The sequence below is a fragment of the Dipodomys spectabilis genome, unplaced genomic scaffold (genome assembly GCF_019054845.1).
Source record: "Dipodomys spectabilis isolate Male_0828 unplaced genomic scaffold, ASM1905484v1 ptg000095l, whole genome shotgun sequence".
Classification (NCBI taxonomy): Eukaryota; Metazoa; Chordata; class Mammalia; order Rodentia; family Heteromyidae; genus Dipodomys; species Dipodomys spectabilis.
The window spans coordinates 37,623,395-37,647,891 of record NW_024870772.1 but is presented as its reverse complement, the minus strand read 5'-3'; positions in this window follow the sequence as shown (position 1 = coordinate 37,647,891).

Here is a 24,497-nt window from a genome sequence, read left to right as displayed (position 1 = left end):
TTGTAACATTACTTTATCTAGTACATTGGGGCAGATGGTCAGACCTTGCATAGTGGAACTCCTGGAGTTGGGCCTCTGGCCTAAAACTCTGGTTACAGATGCCATTAAAAATAGAATGGAGCCTGGCAGTGGCTCAGCCTGTGATCCTAGTTACACAGGAGGCTCAGATCTGAGGATAGAATTTCAAGGCCAGCCTGTGTAGGAAAGTCTGTGAGACTTCTTACCCCCAACTAATCACCAAAAAGCTATAACTGAAACTGTGGCTCAACAAAGCAAACTTGTCCAAATTCAGAAACATTGAAGTTATACCTTGCATTCTCTCAGACCACAAGGGAATAAAATTAGAACTCAACACCAAAAGCCACCAAAGAAAATCCTGTAACACATGGAAGCTGAACAACACATTGCTGAATCATGAGTGGGTCATGGAACAGATTAGAAATGAAATTAAATGTTCATGATATTCAACAAAAATGAACACACAAATACCAGCTCCTCTGGGACACAGCAAAGGCAGTACTCAGAGGCAAGTTTATAGCACTGAGTTCCTACATCAACAAATTGGAGAGATCTGAAACCAACAATTTAATGAGACATCTGAGCCTCCTTGAAAAAGAGCAGCAAGATAAACCCCAATCCAGTAGATGGAAAGAAATAATTAAAATTAAATCTGAATTAAATGAATTAGAATCCAAAAAAAACCATAGAAAGAATCAACAAAACAAAGAGTTGGTTCTTCGGAAAAATCAACAAAATTGACAGACCCTTAGCAAATCTTATTAGAAAAAGAAGAGAACACACCCAAATAAATAAACCCAGAGATGAGAATGGAAACATCACCACAGAAACAACCAAGATTCAGAACATTATAAGGGAATACTTCTCAAATCTTTATGCTAATAAGTTTGAGAACTTGGCAGAAATGGACCTTTTCCTAGCAAATATTGACATACCAAAACTAAACCAAGATGAGTTAAACCATCTTAACAGGCCCATATCAAGCATTGAAATAGAAACAGCAATAAGAGACCTCCCATTTAAGAAAAGCCCAGGACCAGATGGCTTTACAGTGGAATTCTACAAGGTCTTCAAAGCAGAGCTCACACCAATACTCCTCCAACTCTTCAATGAAATTGAAAGAGAAAGTTCACTACCGAACTCATTCTATGAAGCCATCATAACCCTCATCCCAAAACCAGGCAGGGACTCATCAAAGAAAGAGAACTATAGACCCATTTCTTTGATGAACATTGATGCAAAACTTCTCAACAAAATTTTGGCCAATCGACTTCAACAATTCATTCAAAAAATCATACACCACCATCAAACAGGATTCATTTCAGGGATGCAAAGCTGGTTCAATATATGAAAATCAATTAACATAATTCATCATATCAACAGGAGCGAAGATAAGAACCACATGGTTATCTCAATAGATGCAGAAAAAGCATTTGACAAGATCCAACACCCCTTTATGATGAAGGTTCTGGAAAAATTAGGAAACCATGGAACATTCCTCAATACAATAAAGGCTGTATATGACAAACCTACAGCCAGCATTATACTTAATGGTGAAAAACTAAAGCCATTTCCTCTTAACTCAGGAACGAGACAAGGATGTCCACTCTCTCCACTTCTCTTCAATCTAATATTAGAATGCCTAGCTACAGCAATAAGACAAGATGCAAACATCAAGGGGATCCATATAAGGAAAGAAGAAGTAAAACTCTCCATTTTTGCAGATGACATGATCTTGTATTAAAAGAATCCCATAGATTCCACCCCCGAATTATTCAATCTGATTCAAAACTTTGGCAAAGTAGCAGGGTATAAAATTAACTCTCAAAAATCAGTGGCTTTTCTGTATGCCAATAATGAGAAAGTTTGGCTGGAATTAGGAAAGCAACTCCATTCATAATAGCCCCACAAAAAATAAAATGCCTAGGAATTAACTTAACCAAAGAAGTGAAGGACCTCTATGATGAAAACTTTAAAAACCTGATAAAGGAAATCAAAACAGAACTTAGAAAGTGGCAAAAACTCCCATGCTCCTGGATTGGAAAGATCAACATTGTGAAAATGACAATACTTCCCAAGGCAATGTACAAATTCAATGCGATACCTATCAATATTCCAACCTCATTCTTCAAGAAAATAGAAGAGGCAATCCAAAAATTCATACGGAACAATAAAAGACCCCGAATAGCAAAAACGATCCTCAACAGAAAGAACACTGCTGGAGGAATATCAATACCAAATTTCAAACTCTACTATAAAGCCATAGTAATCAAAACAGCTTGGTACTGGCACAAGAACAGACCTCAGGACCAATGGAATAGAATTGAAAATGAACCTACAGACCTATAGCCATCTAATTTTGATAAAGTAGCTAAAAAAATAGAATGGAAGAAAGACAGCCTCTTTAGTAAATAGTGCTGGCAAAATTGGTTAATCACTTGTAGAAAACTAAAGCTAGATCCTTATATATCACCCCACACCAGAATCAACTCCAAGTGGATCAAAGACCTCGGAGTCAAAGCAGACACTCTGAAAACATTACAGGATGGAATAGGAGAAACCCTAGGTCTCCTTGGCACAGGCCCTAAATTTCTTAATAAAGACCCAAAAACACAACAAATCAAAGAAAGGTTGGACAAATGGGATTGCATGAAGTTGCAGAGCTTCTGCATGGCAAAGGACATAGCTAGCAAGATCAATAGGAAGACCACGGATTGGGAGAAGATCTTCACTAGCCATACAACAGACAAGGGCCTCATATCCAAAACATACCTGGAACTCAAAAAATTAAATCCCCCAACAACAAATCTTCAAAGAAACAACTGCCCAATAAATAAGTGGGCTAAAGACTTAAAGAGAATCTTCTCTGAAGAAGAAAGAAGGATGCCAATAGACACATAAAGAAATGCTCAAGCTCCCTAGCCATAAAAGAAATGCAAATCAAAACAACATTGAGATACCACCTCACCCCAGTTAGAATGGCTATAATCAAGAACTCTAATAACAACAGATGCTGGAGGGGATGTGGACAGAAGGGAACCTTACTTCATTGTTGGTGAGAGTGTAAACTTGTTCAACCACTTTGGAAAGCAGTATGGAGGTTCCTCCAAAGACTCCACATAGAGCTCCCCTATGACCCAGCAATCCCACTTTTGGACATTTACCCAAATGTTCACAGACAAGACTACACTAAAGCTACCAGCACAACTATGTTTATTGCAGCATTATTTACCATAGCTAAGATATGGAACCAACCCAAATGCCCCTCAGTCAATGAATGGATCAAGAAAATGTGGCATACATACACAATGGAATTCTATGTCTCCATCAGAAAGAATGACAATGCCCCATTTATTAGGAAATGGAAAGACTTGGAAAAATTATATTAAGTGAAGTAAGCCAGGCCCAAAGAAACATAGGTCCCATTGTTTCCCTTCTTTGCAATAACTAGTATATGTCTGAGACAGGCAGAAAAGATCATATAAGTTGATGTTAGTGAAATGAACCCTAAGATATGTATTCAAATGTTTTTTTTCTTTCATGCAATTGTTTCTAACATATTGTAAGATGATTTCTTTGTTGCTTTGTATGTCTCTCCCCCATGGTATAACATCTGCTTTCACTGTATTTGATGTTGTTATAATTTATGAAGGGGAAGGGAAAAAACAAATTGTTTAAACAGAAATATAGGTGGAACCATTGCAACAATGAGATGTACAAGTCGTTATGTGGAAAACGAACTTTACAACTTAGGTGGGGGTGAGGGGGTTGGGTGGAGGGTGGGGGGAGGATGGGATGGGAAGGGGAAACAAAGGAGGAGGCTACAATGCTTGATAAGAAATGTACTCATTACCTTGCCCATGTAATTGTAACCCCCCCCCCCCCCCCGTACAGTATTTTCACAATAATTAAAAAACAAAAAACAAAACAAAACAAAAAACTGTGGCTCAAGTGGTAAGAACCAACTTGGAGCAAAAACGCTCTGGGACCATGTCTAGGCCCTGAGTTCAAGCTTTACTACTGGTATAAAACAAAAACAAAAACAAACAAAACAAAAAGAAAGAAAATGGGACACAGATGTAAGTAAACAAAATCTTAACAATGTACCTGTTTTGTTTTTACATGACCTTGATTCTGTTCTACATCTTTCTTTAAAGTTGCATTATTTTCCTATATTAAACTTCTACCTACTTACTCAGTAGGTAGAATTACTTTGTGAAATGGAAATTAGGACAAAAGAGAGTTAATGTAAACAAACCAGAGTTAACGGAAGTATTATTGGACGGAAGAATCCAAGAGGAAAAGTAGGCTGTCAAGAATTGCACAGTATAATTTCCCTACTGAGGAATAGATTTATAGCTGTAGGTTACTTTTTTTTTTTTTAATTCAGAAGGACTAAATGAACCTTAGTGGAAAATATAGAAATATTGGTCCATGGAAATTTTTAAAGAAAATCTGGAGTCATAAAATAACATTGAAAAGATTTATAAAGAAAGACATGTAGTAACAGGTTCTAGGATAAAATTTGTCTCTACCATCAACACATATGCTCAGTATTGTCGCTTGGGAATTTTATGGAATATGTAAATTATATGGGGATTTGAAAATTTAAAAACAAGTTCAAATTGTATAATTTGTAGGAGAAAAAAGCAAATGTGAACTGTGGGGTAGCATGAGAAGTTGTTGCACTGTGGGTCTTTGTTTTTGTAGCAGAAATGGCATAAATATAACTTTTTATGTCTTTGGAGTATTTAGGGGCAGAATAACTGTGCTTTTCTGGCAGAAGTGGGAGTTTACACAGAAATGTAAACCCTTTAGTAGTTTTCTGCCTTTAGGTGAGCCGTGTGATTCTAGTCTTTGTGAATTTTAGTTTCAAACCTATAATACTTCAAGTCTAAAGGTTAGATGATTTCTAAGGTTCCTTGATGTGTTCTTTCTGTCTTGTCTTTAGTTTATATAAGCAAACAGATTAAAATGCTTATTTTTATACAAATTTAGTTAAAGAGAACTGAAGTGGGCATGCAGATTTTGTTAATGAAACCAATTCAAAGTCCCTCAAAGAGAAGGCTTTGTTGTACTGTGTTTTGGTGGCACTAATGGATCAAGTATTTTTCTTTTTAAATCAAGGCCTACTGTTGATGCTATAATCACAGAGATAAGTTATGGGTGCTCTGAGTGGTACTTCACTTAATCATCTAGATTGTTCAGTTGCAAACTATTTCACCTCCAGCTGCTTAAACTTCTAAGCCATAATCTTCAAGAACATTTAGTCTCATATGGTGAGGTCCAAGGTTTAATCTCTTGGTCCTTTAAAATTGAAACTGTATATTTTATAGTCACCTGACCATGAATTGAATTCTCACCATGGAAGAATTTTAAATTTTAAAACTAAAACACTACACTTGTTTTCATCACTAGATCTTTTAAGCTGGGTCAAGTTTTATAAGGAGTTTCTTAAGGCGTCTTAACACTCTACTTTGTACATGTGGGCTTACTGTAGTCTCTAAATTCAGGATGATTTGTTTTCAATTTTCTTAAGTCTATTCGCAGATACTTTTTCCTATTCCCACACAAAACAAGTCTATGTCTTTACAGACAACTTCCAAATTCTGTTTTATCCTCCTCTACTACCAAGTCTGACCTGGGCACATGAAAAGAAGGCAGTTCAAAGTCCAGATAGGCAGAATTTAAGAGTTTAAATCAGTACAAAAGTTGGGCTGGAAACTTGTCTCTGATCTGAATGTCAGTCAAAACTACATGCTTATTAGTATGCAGAGGAAGAAAACATACTAGATCTTAAAGGGAAATACTTCTTTATGGTCTTAAATTCTGAATAAATTTCTCTAATGTTGCATTACACTGAAAGAAAGTCTCCAAATTAGAAAAGAGGTTTTTTTTTTGGGGGGGGGGGTGAGTGGGAAGGTGGCTCAGTGGTAGAGTGCTTGCCTTGCATGCATGGGGCCCTGGGTGTGATTCCTCAGCAGAAAAACCTGGAAGTGGATCTGGGGCTCACGTGGTAGAGTGTAGCCTTAAGCTGAAGAGCTGAGGGACAGTGCCCAGGCCGAGTTCAGGCCCCACAACTGACCCCCCCCCCCCCCGCAATAAAAAAAAAGAATCCAAAAAAGAGTTTTTTTAAATCTATTTTTTCATTGATATAACTTAAAGACATAGAGCTTAAGAGAAACTCAATGGAAAAATTTTTGTAAAGCAAGACAAATTCAAGAATATGATGCTCTGTTTTCAGGTCCAGTCCATAGAGAAATAGGGACTGTTCTTTGGTCCTCTGTATTACTCTTTGAACTGTGATTTTTATGTAAGTTTGAAGAACGTAAAAAAATAATCATATATATATATATATATATATATATATATATATATATATATATATATATATATATACAGATATATATGAAAGCACCTAACAGCCATTTTTGCTTCTGTATGAATTGCTTTGTGCTAGATGATTGTATGGTTTTTGTATAATTTTAACTGTGACTGGTTTTAGTTACTCAGTAGTGGAATGTCAGCCTGGGAGCCTAGAGTTGCTTAGTAAAAGTCTTCAAAGGGTTTACAACCCTGACCAAGGGGGCAAAGTCCTCAGAATTATCCCCACAGCTGCAACGCCCCTCCTGGAGGCCGAGGCAGTAAGGCTCTAGGGAAGAAATATAATGTTTTAAGAAACCTAAGAAACTCCATTTTTGTTTAACAGTCCATCTCAGTTCAGCGACTTGACTCCTGATCCATTTTAGCCCCAATGCTAGGAATTTATGACAGAAAGCCATGCACAATTCTTGGAGCCATAGATGGCGTTTGCTTAAGGCAGGTGTTAGCCCCCAAGTGGTGTTGCCCCCCACACCCACCTAGGACTAAGAGTTTCTAACCAACCCATTCTTCAGAGCCCAGGGCGAGACATGCCATTCATTCTGTTGGTCCGGGTGTGACTGGTAACCTTGGGTGTGACTGGTAACCTTGGGTGTGACTGGTAACCTTGGGTGTGACTAGTAGTAACCTTGGGTGTGACTGGTAACCTTGGTCAAGCTATGGACCAAAGACATTTTTCTGTAAAGGTCAGCCAATCATTAATTGCCCAGTTAAGCTTGCTTTAAATATAAATTTTAACCAATCATGTAATTTCTTATGTAAAAGTTCCTTAAAGTTGTTTGTTCAATACTATAAAAACGGCCCTGATTCTATGCTCAGGGCCTCTTAGCATCACCAGTTATCATGTGCGCGGAGGACCAAGCTCGAGCTTGCAATAAACCGGCTTTTTGTTGCTTACATTGATCGTGGTCTCTGGTGGTCTTTTGGGGGTCCCCGAATTTCGGTATAACAAGTTAAAGTTACTTAGGTCTATACCTGTGATTCACAAATATTTTGAAGAAGGGACAAACTTCTTAAAAATCCTTTTTATATCCCATCTCCCATCAACTTTCACATTTACTCTAAAGGCTTTCAGAACCAGACCTACAAAAACAAGTTCCATGGAGCATGTGGGTACACACGTGCATACACACACAGACACACACACACACACACACATTCTTTAGCATGGCAAAATAAATTTCCCTTAGAAGATAGAGAAAGGTAAAAAGATGAAAAGGAAAGATAAGATCCTTTTAACCCTATGTTTTCTAATAGAATGGCAGTTTCTGCCAGTAGGCTAGTAGGGAAGAAACATCCACTCTTAACATTGTACTCAATTGCACATGTGTTATTTTTCTTTAAACTTCACATTAATTCTGTGTGGTAGTTGCTATTTTTCTATTTTTCAAGTAGAAACCAAGGCTAAGAGAGTTTATTGAAATTGTTTAGTGTCTCACAGATTGCAAATGGTTCAGTGGGAATTTTGAGCCTGGACTGCAAGTTTTCTATGTGAGTGGTTAAAGGGAAATCTGTGTCCTTTAAAGATCAATGGGCCAATGGCAATGTTAATACCCTTTTTATCAAGACGATAGGGCCAATTCAGGCCTTCTCCAGTTTCTGTGGTTTGTTCAAGTATAAATAAGCTTGGGAGACTCATACACATGTCATGTTTAGACCTTCAATGTATAACACAGCAGGGTCCTAGTCATTATATACACAGTCAGTGGAGGAGTCATTAATGACAACCTTATATTTTTCAGTCATGGATGTTTACAAAGAAATGAGTTCTTCCCCATCCTCTCCTCCCAGCCTACCCTCCAATATTACCTCTGATTTCAATGATTTGATAATAGGGCTCACAAAATTAGACTCAACAATTATGGCTTACCACTTTAAAGAAAAGTATATAAGATCAGCAAAGGCAAAATGCTAAAAGGGCAGAATCTAGGAGAGATGAGGCATTAGTTGTTCTTTCTCTATGAAGTAACAAGCAGGTTTTAGGTTTTCCCACAATAATGGGTGACAGCATGCAGGGATGTTTACTCAAACCTTGGTTTTTGGGGCTTTTGATTGATTATACAGGCACGGACTACAAGGGTAACTGACCCATGTACTTTTAGTAACTTTGTAACACTTGTGCTCAGCCCTTCTCAAAGTTATACTGCTACCACATGGACCCCAACCCTCACCATAGGTCAAATCAATGAGCCTAATCAAATTCTATCCATTAAAAACTAAGACCAAAAGGCTACTTAGCTTTCTACAAGCTTAGGAGTAAAAAACAATTAAAAGTCTATTGCTGTCTATTTAAGGAATATTTTACATTCCAGTGTGTTTCCTACAGATTGTACTATTTAGCTCATAAGAATAATAAAATATCTGTCTATAGGTCTATCTCTAAAGAAATAGCCTGGCTGCATTGCAGCAATGAGATGTACAAGTTGTTATGTCGAAAAACGAACTTTACAACTTTGGTTGGGAGAGAGGATCAGGTAGGAGGGGGTAGGGGGTATGGGAAGGGGAAACAAAGGAGGAGGCAACAATGCTTGATAAGAAATGTACGCATTATCTTGCCCATGTAATTGTAATCCCTCTGTATGGTATTCTCACAATAAAAAAAAATAGTCTGGCTGATAAAAACAAACCTGTTGGAAGCAGTGCAGATTTTTTTTTTCAAACACCAAGTGAAGAGTAGGACTCTATAGTATATTTGCTCCCCTATGTTAAAAGATAGACAACTGACTCTTAATTCACTCGTGAGCATTCATTACTACTTTCATTGGGAGAAGTTGCAATTGAGGAAACAAAGCATATATAGATGGGAAAAAGCCATAGTTCAGTATTTGACATGAACAGTTCTATTTTGGTAACTCATTTATTGTTAAACTTTTTCATCAATTAGCAATTTCTGTGTAAGAATGTGTTCCCAACCCCAGTGGCTTCTCAGAAATAATTTATTAACTGCTTGTGTAGCTACATATGATCTAGTGGTTGGGCTTGGGTAGAATGGGTCTACTTCAAGAGTGTCTCATGCTTATTACACCAACAGAATAGCATCAGGGTGTACTTTTCCCCCATAGCAATAGAAGATACATTAAAGAAAAAGTTCAAGGTTTCTTAAAGTCCAGGTTAGAACCTGTCACATTGCTACTTCTTGCTCTTGGATAGGACAAGTACTATAATATATTAATATGTGAGGGATTGTTGCATCTACAGGATGACATAAGCAATAGAATGTATTTTTTCACAGTTTTATAGTCTGGAAGTTCCAAGATGGTCCCTTCTGAAGACCATAAGGAAGAATCTGTTTCAAGATCCTTATACAGATGGGTTTCTTCATGGTTGCATTTGTGTCTTTCTGTTCTCCAGGTGCTAGTCTTCAAATTTTTCCTTTAAAAAAATACAAAACAAAACTGGCACTGGCATTTCAATTTAGAATCTTGTACTTGTTTGGCTTTCTTGCTTGGCTGGTGCTATATTGTTTGAGTGATGCTTCTAGTCCAACTTTTCTCTGGTTATTTTGGATAAAATCTCACAGATTTTTCTATGTCTGACTTTGAAACCCACAGTCCTCTAGTTCTCAGCCTCCCATGTAGCTAAGATTACATGTGTGAGCCACCAATGCCTGGAACTTTTTTTTTTTGTCGGTCATGGGGCTTGAACTTTGGGCCTGGATGCTGTCCCTGAACTTTTCAGCTCAATGGGAGCACTCTATCACTTGAGCCACAGTGCCACTTCTGGTTTTCTGGTGGTTAATTGGAGATAAGAGTCTCACGGAGTTTATTGCCTTTAATGCTGGAGCTGGCTTTGAATCCAGATCTTCAGATCTCAGCCTCTTGAGTAGCTAGGATGACAGGCATGAGCAACCAGCACCTGGCTCTTTTCTTGTTTTTGTAAGGACACCTATCATATTGGATTAGGACCTATCCTAATAAATTATTTTAATTGATTTCCTAGAAAGAACCTATGTGTAGATAATTTCATATGCTGAGATGGTTTTGACTTCAACATATGAAGTCTGGGGGTCATAATCAACTTATACAACAATAAAACCCCAAATTGAAAGGGTTAAAACTACCTATAATGAACGTATAGTATTATTGTGGATGTAACATGGTAATATGGAAAAAATGGAGATGGTTCTTAATAGTTTAAGCTTCACTCAGTCATAAGTGCTTGAAACTATGGCCTATTAATCAAACCTAGACTGTTTATAAAGTGGACTACAGATATACTCATTTTTTATTGCAAGCCTATGTCTGTTTTGTGCTACAATATGTTGAAAACAAAATTTATAACTTGGTGGGGGAGGGAGGAGTTGGGAAGGTGGGGAGGGAAGGGATAGTAGGGGAAAAACAAAGGAGGGAGTAACAAAGCTAGATAGGAAATGTACTCATTACCTTACTCATGTAACTGTAACCCCTCTGTACAGTATCTTTATGATAAAAATATACATAAAAAGATTTGCATGGTGTATCATGATGCTTCATGTCCTATAAAACCTAAAATAATTGTTAACTGGCCCTTTACAGGAAAAAGTCTATTGACCCCTGACCTCACTACCACCTGTTGAATGAAGACTAATATGACTTCTGAATCTTTGGCATTGTTTTAATGGAGCACTGGCAAAACATTTTTTTGTTCTTCTTCAACTGGGAGTTTTGGCTAGTGTCATAAGTTTTGTCATTAAATAGCTTTGTGACCTTCAGTAAGATTCTTAGGTTTCCTGTCCCTATTTCTCTTTTAGAAAATTGGAAAAGTGGGCTGGGAATGTAGCTTAGTGGTAGAGTGCTTGCCTAGCACGCCTGAAGTCCTGGGTTTGATTCCTCAGTACCAAATACACAGAAAAAGCTGAAAGTGACACTGTGGCTTAAGTGGGTATAGTGCTAGCCTTGAGCAAAAGAAGCTCAGAGACAGTGCCCAGGCCCTGCGTTCAAGCCCCAGGAGCGGTAAAAAAAAAAAAAAAAAAAAATCAGAAAACTGGTCACGTTGCCTACCTGTCTGTATCTATAGCCACATACAAGACCTTCAGTGACTTAAATGTATCCTTATTGTACTACTCAATAAAGGAAGTATCCTATTTATAGGAAAACATAATTACTTCCCTATGGATCTTCACTTATTATTTTAAAGAAGTAAAAATTATATTTTTCTCTGAACTGGCAGTTGTACTTACTATGGAGTTAGATGCTATTTAAGTTCCCTTCTTTTAAATCTGTGAAATTAGATATGAAGTGGGGGTGAATATGTAAGATGTACTGGCATGCTTAGACAGAAATAAGTTTCATTATGATGGAATTTTATTAGACCAACTGCTTATTCACTGTGGGCATTCAGAGCCTCAGAATCTTAAGATAGTGCCAGAGAAATCCCATCTGGTCCTGCTAGCCATACATAATAATTAACAAGGGTTTATTTAGTTCAGAATTCTATGAAGAAACAGAATATATTAAATGAGAGGAGAGCTCTACCATGAATGGCAGATTTTAAACCAAGGTTCCAGCACCCTGTAACTCCTCCCACCAAGAGGTAGAGTATCTTTATTTATCAATGGATAAAAATCTTGCTTCGATCGATAGAGTGCAGTTGAGGTAGTTGTGCCTATGTTCTGGGCTCAAAAGCCCTTGTCCTTTGTTTTTCTGGACCACCACCAGCTAGCTAGCTGACCTAGCACAGCAAAGGATGAGAAACCAGATGGAGGAGAATTAGGATGAGAGAAGATGCTGTGAACAACTAGGCTAAACAAAAAGTTTTTGGCTAAGCTGGATCAAGTTCTGTAGCTCATAACTCTCCAGTTCCAGACCAATCTCTGCTTCAGGGTTTATTTTTTATATAAATGATATAAATTTTGACTTTTTTGTTTGTTTGTTTGTCATGGGGCTTGAACTCAGGGCCTGGGCCTGGGTGCTGTCCCAAGCTCTTTTGCTCAAGACTAGCTCTCTACCACTTTGAGCCACAGCTCTACTTCTGGTTTTCTGGTGGTTAGTTGGAGGTAAGAGTTGTTTTTGTTGATTTGTTTGTTTGTTTTTGGAATTTTCTCCCTGGGCTGGCTTCGAACCACAATACTTTGTAGCTAGGATTACAGATGTGAGCCACTGGTATTTTGACTCATTTTTGCATAAGTTTGAATTATAGTGTTTAGCTATAGACCATTTATCCATTGATTTCTGGGAAATCTGCTTTTTTCCAAATATACTATGCAAAATGCTGACTACCTTCTTTGGAGAAGAGCGTGGCTTGCTGCAGATCTCTGCATTTCTAATATAAGCTTGTGGCTCTATGTTCCCTTGTAAGATCAGCATACTCATCTGTGGGGGATGAGAGAATATTCATATTCCAAGAGAGAGGAAGGTTTCTTGCTTGTTTTCTGCATTGAAAACATATACTGTATTGTGTTAAAATCATCTGGATTTGGGGCTGGGAAGGTGGCTCAGTGGTAGAGCGCTTGTCTTATATGCATGAGGCCCTGGGTTCAATTCCCCAGCACCACATAAGCAAAAAGAAAAAAAAAAAGCCAGAAGTGGCGTTGTGGCTCAAGTGGTAGAGCGCTAGCCTTGAGCTAAAGAGCTGAGGGACAGCACCCAGTCCCAGAGTTCAGGTCCCATGTCCGGACCCCCCCCAAAAAAAATCATCTGGATTTCATTTTGTCTATGATTTTTTATTTGTGGTGACTGCTTGTATAATGTTAAGAAATATTGGGAGATCAACTCCAGGCTCAGTTCTAACTGATTGGCAATATCTTTTCTGTGGAGGAAAATGGCCTTATATAACAACCAGTGTGTCCCATAGGTGAGCATGGTACTTCCTATGAAACAATTAAGCAGTTCTTGTCTGTTAGCATCAGTAGCACTAGGGAATTTCTATTTAATCACTTTCTACTCAGTAGGCATAACTTATCAAGTTATTTTAGCTAGCCTAGATAATATTTAATGAAATTCACTAGTAATCAATACTTTAGAAATAGTAATCTCATCAGAAGTACAGTAGTTATTATTTTGGTCATTCTTATTTATATAATTTCTTTAATAATCATTAACTAAGTATAATGGCTACTTAGTTGTTTAATCTGTAGCAATGTTTTAGAAAGACATATTTTAAAGCTATAGGTTAAAGTTATAATGATAACGCTACAGTAAGTTGCAGAGGCCTCAGAGGAGATGAGATGTACTATATGGGTTGGCAAACTGGGACAGCAGGCCCAAACCAATCTGTCACCTGCTTTTCTAAGTTTTGTTGCCAGGCCCATTGAGCTCAGAGTGTGTGTGGCTGCTTTGGTGCCAAGATGATAGGCTGAAGTGGTTGTAAGAGTCCTGCAGAGACCTTATGACATGCTATGTCTAAGGTATTTACTTTCTGATCTGTTACAGACAAAGTTTGCTGACTACTGATGGATTCAAATGCTAAAGGATCTGACATTTATTGATCATTCTTCCTATTCAAGGAGCTATGATGGACAGAACACTTTGAATGGTTCTTTTTTTCTAAAACAAAGCAAAGGCTTTATCTGAAACAGTGGTTTTAAATCCTGTCTGCTCATTAAAGCCAACCAGCTAGAGAATATATTTTTATGTTTAAGGTTTTTTTAATTTAAAATTTCATTTTCATTCGTAGTTACAAAAGAGTTTCATTGTGAAATTTCCATGCATGCACACAATATACCCGGATAAAGGATAAAATTCACTATCCCTCATCTTCTCTCACCTCTTCCCCACTGTGTGTATATGTGTGTGTGTGTGTGTGTGTGTGTGTGTGTGTGTGTGTTGTACTGGGCTTGAATTCAGAGCTTAGACATTGTCCCATAGCTTTTTCGCTCAAGGGTGCCATTTTACCACTTGAGCCACAGCTCCACTTGTGAGTGTTTGTTGTTTGTGTGTGTGTGTGTGTGTGTGTGTGTGTGTGTGTGTAAATAATTGGAAATAGGATTCTCAAGGGCTTTCTTGCATGAGCTGGCTTTAAAATGTCATCCTCAGATCTCAGCACTCTCTGAATAGCTAGGATTACAGATGTGCGCAACTAACGCTTGGTTCCCTTTTCTTTCTTAAAACAATTTCAACAGGTTTCATAGTTCTACTTTTGTATACTCATATAAAGTGGCATGCTCATCCTCCTTCATCCTGTGTTTGTCCTCTAGCTCTCTCTGGTATCCATCTTTCAATCAAACCTGTTTTCATTTCTTTAGTTTACTCCTGCTTTACATCATTTTCTTTAGAGTATATTTATTGCACAAAGAGGACTAAGGCATTACAGATATACATATGTTTTGCTTTGGTCATATTAACATCCTCTGTTGCTTTCAGTGAGTTTTCTTATGAATCTTTATGCATATACACAATGCATTTGGATATTACTCACTTTCCTACATTTCGGATAGTGCTTTTTTTGTTTTGTTTTAAATCTCTCATTCGATTTAAAAAGTGACCTGCATGAGGTCTGGGTGTTGTACTAATTTGAAAGCAATTCAGTCAATCTGATATGAATCGGGATGGATAAACATCGATCCAGACTGTTATTTTGCACTGGAGCTACTTGCTCTTCTAAAAGTTAGATAGCTTTACTACCCAGTTTGACTTATAGTGACTCAACTATCACATAGGAAATCAATATTTAAATTTAACAAAATGAAAAATATACTTTCAAGGAATAGGGGTTGCTATTTCAGAATGGGTGTGCCTTTCTAAAGTTCTTGATTATAAGAATTCTAATCTCTCTCTCTCTCTCTTTCTTTCTCTCTGTGTGTGTGTGTGTGTGTGTGTGTGTGTGTGTGTGTGTGTGTGTGCGTGTGTGTGCACATATATGTTCTGGGGCTTGAACTTGGCCTGAGTGCTGTCCCTGAGCTTTTTTTTTTTTTTTTTTTTTTTTTTTGCTTAAGGTTAGCACTTTACTACTTGAACCACAGATCTACTTCTGATTTTTTTGGTAGTTAATTGGAGATCAGAATCTCAGGGACTTTCCTGCTCAGCCTGGCTTCAAACCATGATCTTCAGATCTCAGCCTCCTGAGTAGCCAGGATTACAGATGTGAACCACTGGTGCCCAGAAAGAATTAGAATTTCTTACTAATAAAGTGGAATAATTTCTTTCACAGATATATGGATTAAAAATGCACTAATTGTTAGGATAGCAAAAAGTCATTTGAATAAGTTTGCTTTACTTTCTTAACATCCTTGAGCCATTTACTTTATAAAACCAAGCCTCATTTTGGTGTCCTTTTTTTTTTTTAAGAACAAAAGACAAGTACTTTATTATGAAAAAGGTTCAAATAAAATTTCTGTGTGCAGTAGTGAAAGTGAATAAAGATTTACATCAGTTCTATTGAATGAACATATTCTTTATGGCTGTTAGAACATTGCAACACTTAGAAGATATTTGGCAAATTGGATAAAATATAGGTAAATGAAACTTGGATTTGCTAAAAATAATTTTTCCTAGTTCTATATACGGCAAATGATAAGGACTATCCAAGAAATATAGACCAGAAAGCTTCTCATAACTGTTTTAAATATATTACAGGGATATATTCATTCTTTTTCTGATGTAGTGCACAAGTAACTTGTCATGGGCTTGAGTAATGATTCTAATATATAACCTACCAATGATTCCTATAGATATCTGAAAGCAAGGTTTATAGGAATTATTGGAATTTTTCATAGGTGGAAAGTATTTATAAATATAAAAATTCACACTTTAGGATACTTAATACCAAATACATGGCTTGAGATCTTCCCATGCAGCTAGTCTACCTTCAATAATAAATATATACATTTCTAATTAATTGCTCAACAGGTAGCTTACGCTATTTGGATATGAAAACTTCTATCCCTTTTGCCCAAATCCATTTTGAATCAATCTTCAAAACCTGACTTGACCCCACCCATCTTCACTAATGTCAAATTTTCTCTTTTCTTCCTATTTTCATCTAAGCTTGAAATATTCTCTATCACCAACTAAGAATTCAGATTAGCACTAAGAATTTGCATTAGACATGCTTACAATTTTCTAAAAAAAAGCAGAACAAAATAGAAAGAAATCAAAAGAGAAAAAAATCTCTGTATGAATGACAAGTATCTATTCTAGTTTTAAAAATTACTTTTAGCCAGATGTCAGTGGCTCAAGCTTGTAATCTTAGCTACTCAGGAGGCTGAAACTTGTAAATCTTGATTCAGCACCAGTATGGGCAGGGAAATCTGAGGAATCTATTTACAATTATCTAGCAAGGACTGCACTCTAGTATAGCTATATCTGATGATAGAGTACTAGCTGTGAGCAAGAAAGCTGGGCAAGAGCAAGAGGTCCTGAGTTCAAGTCCTAGAAGTGGTGCCTATTTCAATTGAGTTGGCAGCACCACTTTCTTTAATATGCATCAAAACAACCATTGGTTATGAATCTAATTTTTACTATAATGAGTTAATTTCTCAAGGTTACACAGCTAGTAAACAATCTGCTTCCCATGGTTCTATGTAGTTAACAAGTACTTTTAATTAAAACTCAGTGACTTCTAAATTAATGAACTTTGTCTGAGTTGGAAAATCACTTGATTCTTCATGTCTTAGAGTATATTATAGACAGTTTGGATGGAGAATTTTCACCTCCCTATCAGTAATATAAGTAGTTTTCGAAATACCTGTGTATTCAGAGTAACTTCCCATTGCTTCCTAAGACACTTTGGTCTCTTCATAATGTCCACCCTTTGAGGCTAAGTCCTTTTTCTTTAGGTGAACAGGGAAACTTTGAAAAATTACTGTAGTTTGATGTCTTACAACTTATTGCAGTGCTCTGCAAGTTCAGACATTTTCTGCAATGAACAGAGTACAAATGTAGCTAAGTGTTAATTAAAAAGAACATCTTGAATGTAAACATTAAAAATTGATCACCTTCTGTGAGCAACTTAATTTATGAGCATTAACATATTCTAAGCTGATGTCTTATATTTTACTAGATATCTTTTAGTGCATAATGAAGGGAAAGAAGGAAGAACCCTGTACAAGAACATATTCTAGTTTTCTATTACTCAGTCACTGTGGATATGCAGACTCTAAGGTCAGAGAGGCAGCTACTTCCTATGGGAAGTGGCTGCAAAAGCAGCAGAATCCTCAGCATTCTTGTTTCCACAGTTCTGTTAGCATCACAAGCCCTGATTACACTTTAATCATTTTTGACAAAATAGGGGACTTGTGGAGTGGCTCCAGTTTTTCTTTACTTTTGGGTTCTACTAAATCATTAATGAATGCATTTATTGATTTTTTTTTCAGCTTGTGCAGTAAGGTATAGCAGAATACATACATGAGAGAATAGAAAAAATAATTAAATTTCATTGCTAAAGTCAGCTCCCTATCTCTGTGAGCTTACATAAGGGGAATTCCTTCTCCCTTTCAGACTATTCTCAATGCTATGATTCTGATAGTGTATTTTGAAAACGTTGTTAAATAGAATTCATGCTATATAAGATGGTAAGCCAGTGAACTGTGTTGGTCCTTTGACATTATTCCCTACCTTTTATTGTCTTCACAACTCCCAGTAATCTAGTAATCCAGGGCTTTTCTGATCTTTCCTTGTCTCTCGGAGATTTGTGAAGTCATTCTAGACCTTCCTTGCTTGCCTCCTTTCTACTCTTCTAAAAAACTCATTGATCTCTTTTCTGTCCCTTTAGTACATCATGCTAATAGGAAATTTGATTTGTTCATCTATGGCCAGACAATGCCAGTTGACCATGAGAGTATATGGAAGTACAAAGGCCCCTGTTCTCAGATACTGTTAAATGATTTTATTTTTTTTAACGAAAAAAGAAAAAAGACCATAGTTGAAAGTCCAATCAGCATGTTATTGACTTTGGAAAGGATCTCCTTAAATGGATAACATCATGATAGATGCAGCCAAGCAAGAGCATGTGCAGAATGGAGAGACTACATGTCAACATAGGATACCAAAACACACAAAACAATAAAGATCCATTTTATAACAATTTACAATCCCTTGAGAATTACCATAATCTCTTCTAAAAAGCAGCATTTACAATTAGTTTTTATCTCTTAAAGAGCTCACTGCCTCAGTTCAAATTTTTGAAGATGAAGATTCTCCAGAATCACATCATGTAGAATTATTTAGTCTGCATGCAAGTATATATTTAGTCTTCTGCAAGTATATATTGTTTCATCTATGTATACAAGATAGAAATATTTTTCAACAATTCTTAAATATCGTAACATTACCAAGAGAATATTTTAAGATGGTTATGGGGAAGAATCTTTCATCTTTCTTTTTTTTGCTTAATTTATTAAATAAGGAAACATTTTAAATATGAACACAAATATAGATGCTTAAAATCTCAGTCGATGTTCTTGTGTAAAAATAGCAATATTTATATTTTAAAATAAAGCTGTAATTAGTAGTTCATCAAAATAAAAGTGTATTGACTGATTCTGGCCTCTGACTTATTTTGGAAGATGAGTTAATGGCAGGATTGCTAGTGCAGAACAGTTAGTGCCAGTCTTCAAAAACTGATGCAGGAATAATAAATCCAAATGGAATTTGAAAATACTAAAAGCATAATGGTGCTTGAAAGAGTTTCATCTTATTAGATTGTTAATAAAACAAAATGTAGTGATTTATTTTAATATCGAGCTCATCATCAGAATATTTATTAACAAACAGTTTTTAAAAATAAAGATTCCAGTCCAAACAGTATTTTCTGGAATTTTTAGAGTAATGGAGCAAAAATTATTTCTGGTTCCAAAATCCTATAGCTTTAGGAACCTAGCTTACAGTATGGGAGATTTTTTTAAATTAAAAATAATTCCAGTTTTCTGTGTTTTAGTTTTAGCTCAGGGCTGCTATGCATTTAAAAGGAGAGAAAATCTGGATAAAAACAATTTTTCTGTTATCTGCTAGATACCTATGTCTGATTGTTTCTGTAACTCTTTCTACACATTTTTACCAGGCTTCAAAAAATACACTTACTCTCTGGCATGATTTAAGGGTCATGAATAATCTGATCATATATAATATGTAAAATATATATTATATAAAATATATTTTTCTATGACAAATACTAATATATTAATTGCATATCAATATTTGCCAAAGAAAAATTATATTTTAGCTGGATAATAAAATTCATGTTATAATTTTACTTCTTCAAAAGAAATCATTTAATAGGTTCTTAATTTCCCAGTGGACATTCTTTCAGTTTGTACATCAATGGAGCAGGGTTGGAGTTGGGGATTGAAGACAGTCATCCTAGTGTAGAAGGAGGAGATTGAGGGAATCACCATTGTGGCAAACACTGGTGCAACCAAATCAATAACTTTAGGGGAAAGTAGTATACAGTGAGTTATTACAACCTGGGAAATAATAGGGGAAGAGGCAGGACAAGTCAGTTTTGTCTTCTCTAGGCCTATCTCCACTAAATCATTTTGGTAACAGTTTATTTGTGCTTGGAACAGACATTATCTAGGATAGCTGTATTAATGAGGACACTTTTAGTTGTTAGTGAGGGCAATTACATTAGTAAAGAAGGCAAAGAATTCACTGGCTCATGGAAATTATGGAAAACCCAAGTGCTTAAAAAGATGTCATCAAGAATCCTTATAATTTACCAATTGTAATTGTTAGTCTTAATTGTCAAATTGATTGGATTGAATAGCACTTAGGAGCTCACTTCAGGGGTGTGTGTGTGTGTGTGTTTGTTTAGAAAGGATTAACTATAGGGACAGATATTCCCTGAATGTGGGCAACATCTTCCCATAGACTAAGGGTCCACATGGAATAAAAAGCATAAAGAAGAAAGCCTCTAGCATAGACTATTTCTCTCTCACTCCTGGTTTTCATAATGTGAGCTGTTCTGCTATTCCACACACTCCCTGTTATGATGGACTAAAACTTCTGAACCAAAATAAATCTTCCTCTTTTAAACTCTGGCATTTTCTCACAACACAAAAAAATAACACAGCAAAAAATGGTCCCAACAGCTTCAATCTTAAAAGCCCCTAGTGTAGAGATTTGAGAAGGGCAGAGACAGTTCTCTCAATCTTTTTCAGTCTCCACAAAAGGATATTGAGTCACCGTGAGGTGTTTTATGCCAACCTCTGAGCCAATCACAGTAGCTGGAACTTCGAGGGTTTTGATTGGCCAGACTGAGGGGCTGGAGAGTTGGCATATTGTGATCATAGCTTCACCCGGAAGAAGACAGTTTATAATATGATAGCTCCCAAAAATGTGTTGGACAGATAAAATAATCAGGTATCAGATACTGAATGAAGTAGGAAAAAGGTCTCATTTTGGAGCGGATAAAGAGTAGTTTCATAAGTACTGAAGGACGGGAATGAGTGACAATGGTTCCACATGGGATTGGTTTTGAAAAATCTGCAGAAAAAGCTGCCTGCACCAGGTTGGATTCCCCTGTTTTATGTTCCCTAAGCATTTGGAACTTTCTCTATACTACCACTGTGCACTGTTTCCCTTCAGTTCCTGATAGGTGCTTTCTTTCTTTCTTTCTTTCTTTCTTTCTTTCTTTCTTTCTTTCTTTCTTTCTTTCTTTCTTTCTTTCTTTCTTTCTTTCTTTCTTTCTTTCTTTCTTTCTTTCTTTCTTTCTTTCTTTCTTTCTTCTTTTCTTCCTTCCTTCCTTCCTTCCTTCCTTCCTTCCTTCCTTCCCTTCCTTCCTTCCTTCCTTCCCTCCCTCCCTCCCTCCCTCCCTCCCTCCCTCCCTCCCTCCCCTCCCTCCCTCCCTCCCTCCCTCCTTTCTTTCTTTCTTTCTTTCTTTCTTTCTTTCTTTCTTTCTTTCTTTCTTTCTTTCTTTCTTTCTTTCTTTCTTTCTTTCTTTCTTTCTTTCTTCTTTTGACTTCTATCCCTATGAAGGTATTACTTTGGTTGTCCCATTTATTGTTGAATATCAGCACCTGTTGTAATGTAGAAACCCTAGTAAGTTCTGCAAGTATATGAATGGATGAGTGAATGAACAGATAAGTGGAGATGCTCTTTTTATTCCTTATAGTACTGGACAATCCCTGCAGACTTTCTTTGTTCCTCTGCTTCTCTCTGCATGGGTTCCTCTTCTCTCTCTAGGTATGCTTATTCTGGACTTTGCACAGCCCTAGCACACATTTAGCCCTGATTTTGTATATTATTTTAGTATATTATTTTAGAATCTCTCAGTATCCCAAATTCAAATTTGATAATTAGACTAAAATTAGGCACATTTTGGATCGAATTTCCATGCCTTTATCTATGAAACTACAGAAGGGCTCCAAGTAGTTAGATGTGGCAAGGTCGCATCTCTTTAGTAAGATCTCTGCTTATAAATATACATTATCACCAACACTCCAGTGATTTGCATAAGAAATCAGACACAAGATCTTTCGTGTATCATGATTATGATACCTCCTGTCAACTAGTCATATTCAATAAGTAAGTACTTGCTGAGACATAAGATGCTAAACTACTGGAAGTGAAGCAGGCTACTGATGATGTTAGTGATGTTACCAATGTCCTTGAGAGCCTTATCAGGGAATTATTCACTCATTAAATCAATACTAATTGAGCTTGGAGCCCCTAGTTAATGTTAGGAACTGTGCAAGAAGCTGGGAGTGAATGAGATAGATAGTCTCTATTCACACAAATCATGCTTAGGTGGGAAAGATCAGCAATTAAAATACTTATTATAATGTGTCATGAGAGCTGTGATAGAGGGAAAAGCTTAAATAGGGAAGCAAATAAGATAAGGATCCAACTTGAGCTAAGGAACTGGGAATGCCTTCCTGAGAATGTGGTCCTTAAGCTAGCCTAGGGAGGAAGATTAGGCTTTTTCTAGGTATAAGAGGAGAATTAGAGGGAGATTTATCTAAATAGTGGTCATCATATAGAAAATTATATGAAAATATCATCCCACCCCCATCAATCTGAGACTATATTGTAACTAATGTTTAAGAAATGCTAACCTGAGTACATATAGTATCACCCTGTCTTTTTCATTTGACTATATTTCATGGAAATCAGTTATTTATAGATTTAATCCAAATCATTTAGTAGAGATTTAATTCATTCTTTAAAACTATGGTCTATTCCATGTTGTAGATATACTACAATTTATTGAACTATTCATGAATATATGGATTTTTCTTTGTTTCTGTATTTGCCATTAACACAATGGTGCATAAATATCATATTCATATATATATATATACTAGAAATTTTGTTTTCTGAGAGTATTGCTTCTAGGATTATGGAAAGTGTATTTGAAATTTTAATAGGTATATCAATTGCTTTCCCAAATATATGGCAATATGTATTTTCATCAAATTTTGAAGCTAGCTTTTTATTGAGATCATTTTTATTTTCAAATCATTATAAATATTCTCTTTGATTTTTATTAGTGCATATTAATTTTGTAAAGTGTGGGTTTATAGTGACATCTTCATTCACGCATATAATATACTTTGATCATATAAACTCCTCATTTTCCCCAACTATTCCTGTTTTCTAACATTTCTCCTACTTTCCCCCTCCCACTGATTCCCCATAGGAGAGAAAGCTCATGTGTGAGAAAGCTCATATGAGAGAAAGCTCATATGTGAAATCACTTGTCCCTCTGAGTATGGTTTATTTTGGTCAACTTAATTTTTTTTTATAGCATGGTTATGTTATTTCAAGAATCCTTGTTTTACACATTCTCAGTTATTATCCATTTAAGTTTGTATATTCACATTGCAAAGTTAAACATTCACTGCCATTTCCTTTCAGCTTCTTTCCTTTTCATTAACATGTATTAATTTTCATGTGAATGAGGTTCAATGTGATATTTCAAAACATGCATACAACATGCACCAATCAAATCCAACTTTCCTTTATCCAACATTTCCCCTAACCCTATAACCTTCCCAGCCTCTGGTAGTCACTATTCAATGTTTATGTCAGCTTTTTCTAATTTCCATTTATGGATATATGGTAGTCCTCTTCTGTATCTTGTTTATTTCACTTAGCACAATAAAATCTCTCCTGATACAAATGGCAGGATTTTATGACCAAATAATACTCGTGTCATTTCTACCAAGGAGGACCCAATGCCAGATATCATTTGTCCATTCAACTTAACACATTAATCCACTGATGGACACCTAACTTGACTCTGTATTTTAGCTATTGTAAACAGTGCTGCAGTAAACAGAGTTATGCAGGTATTTATTTTGTGTGATAATTTTTTTTCCTTTGGATAGGGTATCTTGGATGCTTTTGAGATTTTGGAGGGGTCTTATTTTCTCTCTAGGATTGTTGATGTTTTTCCATCATTTTCTGGCTATGTAGATGAGAAGACAAGCCTTTTCAATATTTCTTTCCTTCTAAAAATGTATTCACTTGTTCTTTCTTTTGAAGTCTTATACAAGTTGGTTTAAAAATTCTTTTTTTTTTTGGCATCATCTTATATGGTCATATGTACATAGCTTAAGTGATATGAACCCCAAGCTAGAGACACAAGAGGTTATATCTTTCTTGCTGTTGTTTTTAATGTATTTATAATGTACTATGTAATTTTTTTTCTTTTGTATGTTAATCTCCCATGGTATAACCCCTGTTTTCACTGTATTTGATTCAGGTGCCCTGAATCTTGTATATACATTTTTCTAGTTTGGGGAGGGGAAGGGAAATAACAAAATGCTGAAATAAGGATACAGGTTGACCCATTGTAACAATGAGATGTACAAGACACGATGTTGAAAATGAACTTCACAATTTTGGGGGGTGGGGGAGGGGAAGGAGGAGTTGGAGAGATGGGGAGGGAAGGGATGGTAGGAGAAAAAAATAGGAGAAGGTAACAATGCTCAATAGGAAATGTACTCATTACCTTACTTATGTAACTGTAACTCCTCTGTACAGTATCTTTACAATAAAACTATATAATATTTTTTTAAGTTGAGCAATCTTGCTTGGTCATGCTACTTGTATATCCATCTGAATCTCCACAATCACTTTAAGTCTGTTCTCTTCTGTCAATTCAGGGGCATCCTGAAATCAAGTACATGATTACTTTCTCTCCTCAAGCTGTAATATTTTTGTCATTCTCATGTTATGTCTTATTGTTCTCATGTTTTCTTCTCATGAGTTCTAGCCCTTAATTATTCAGTTATAACT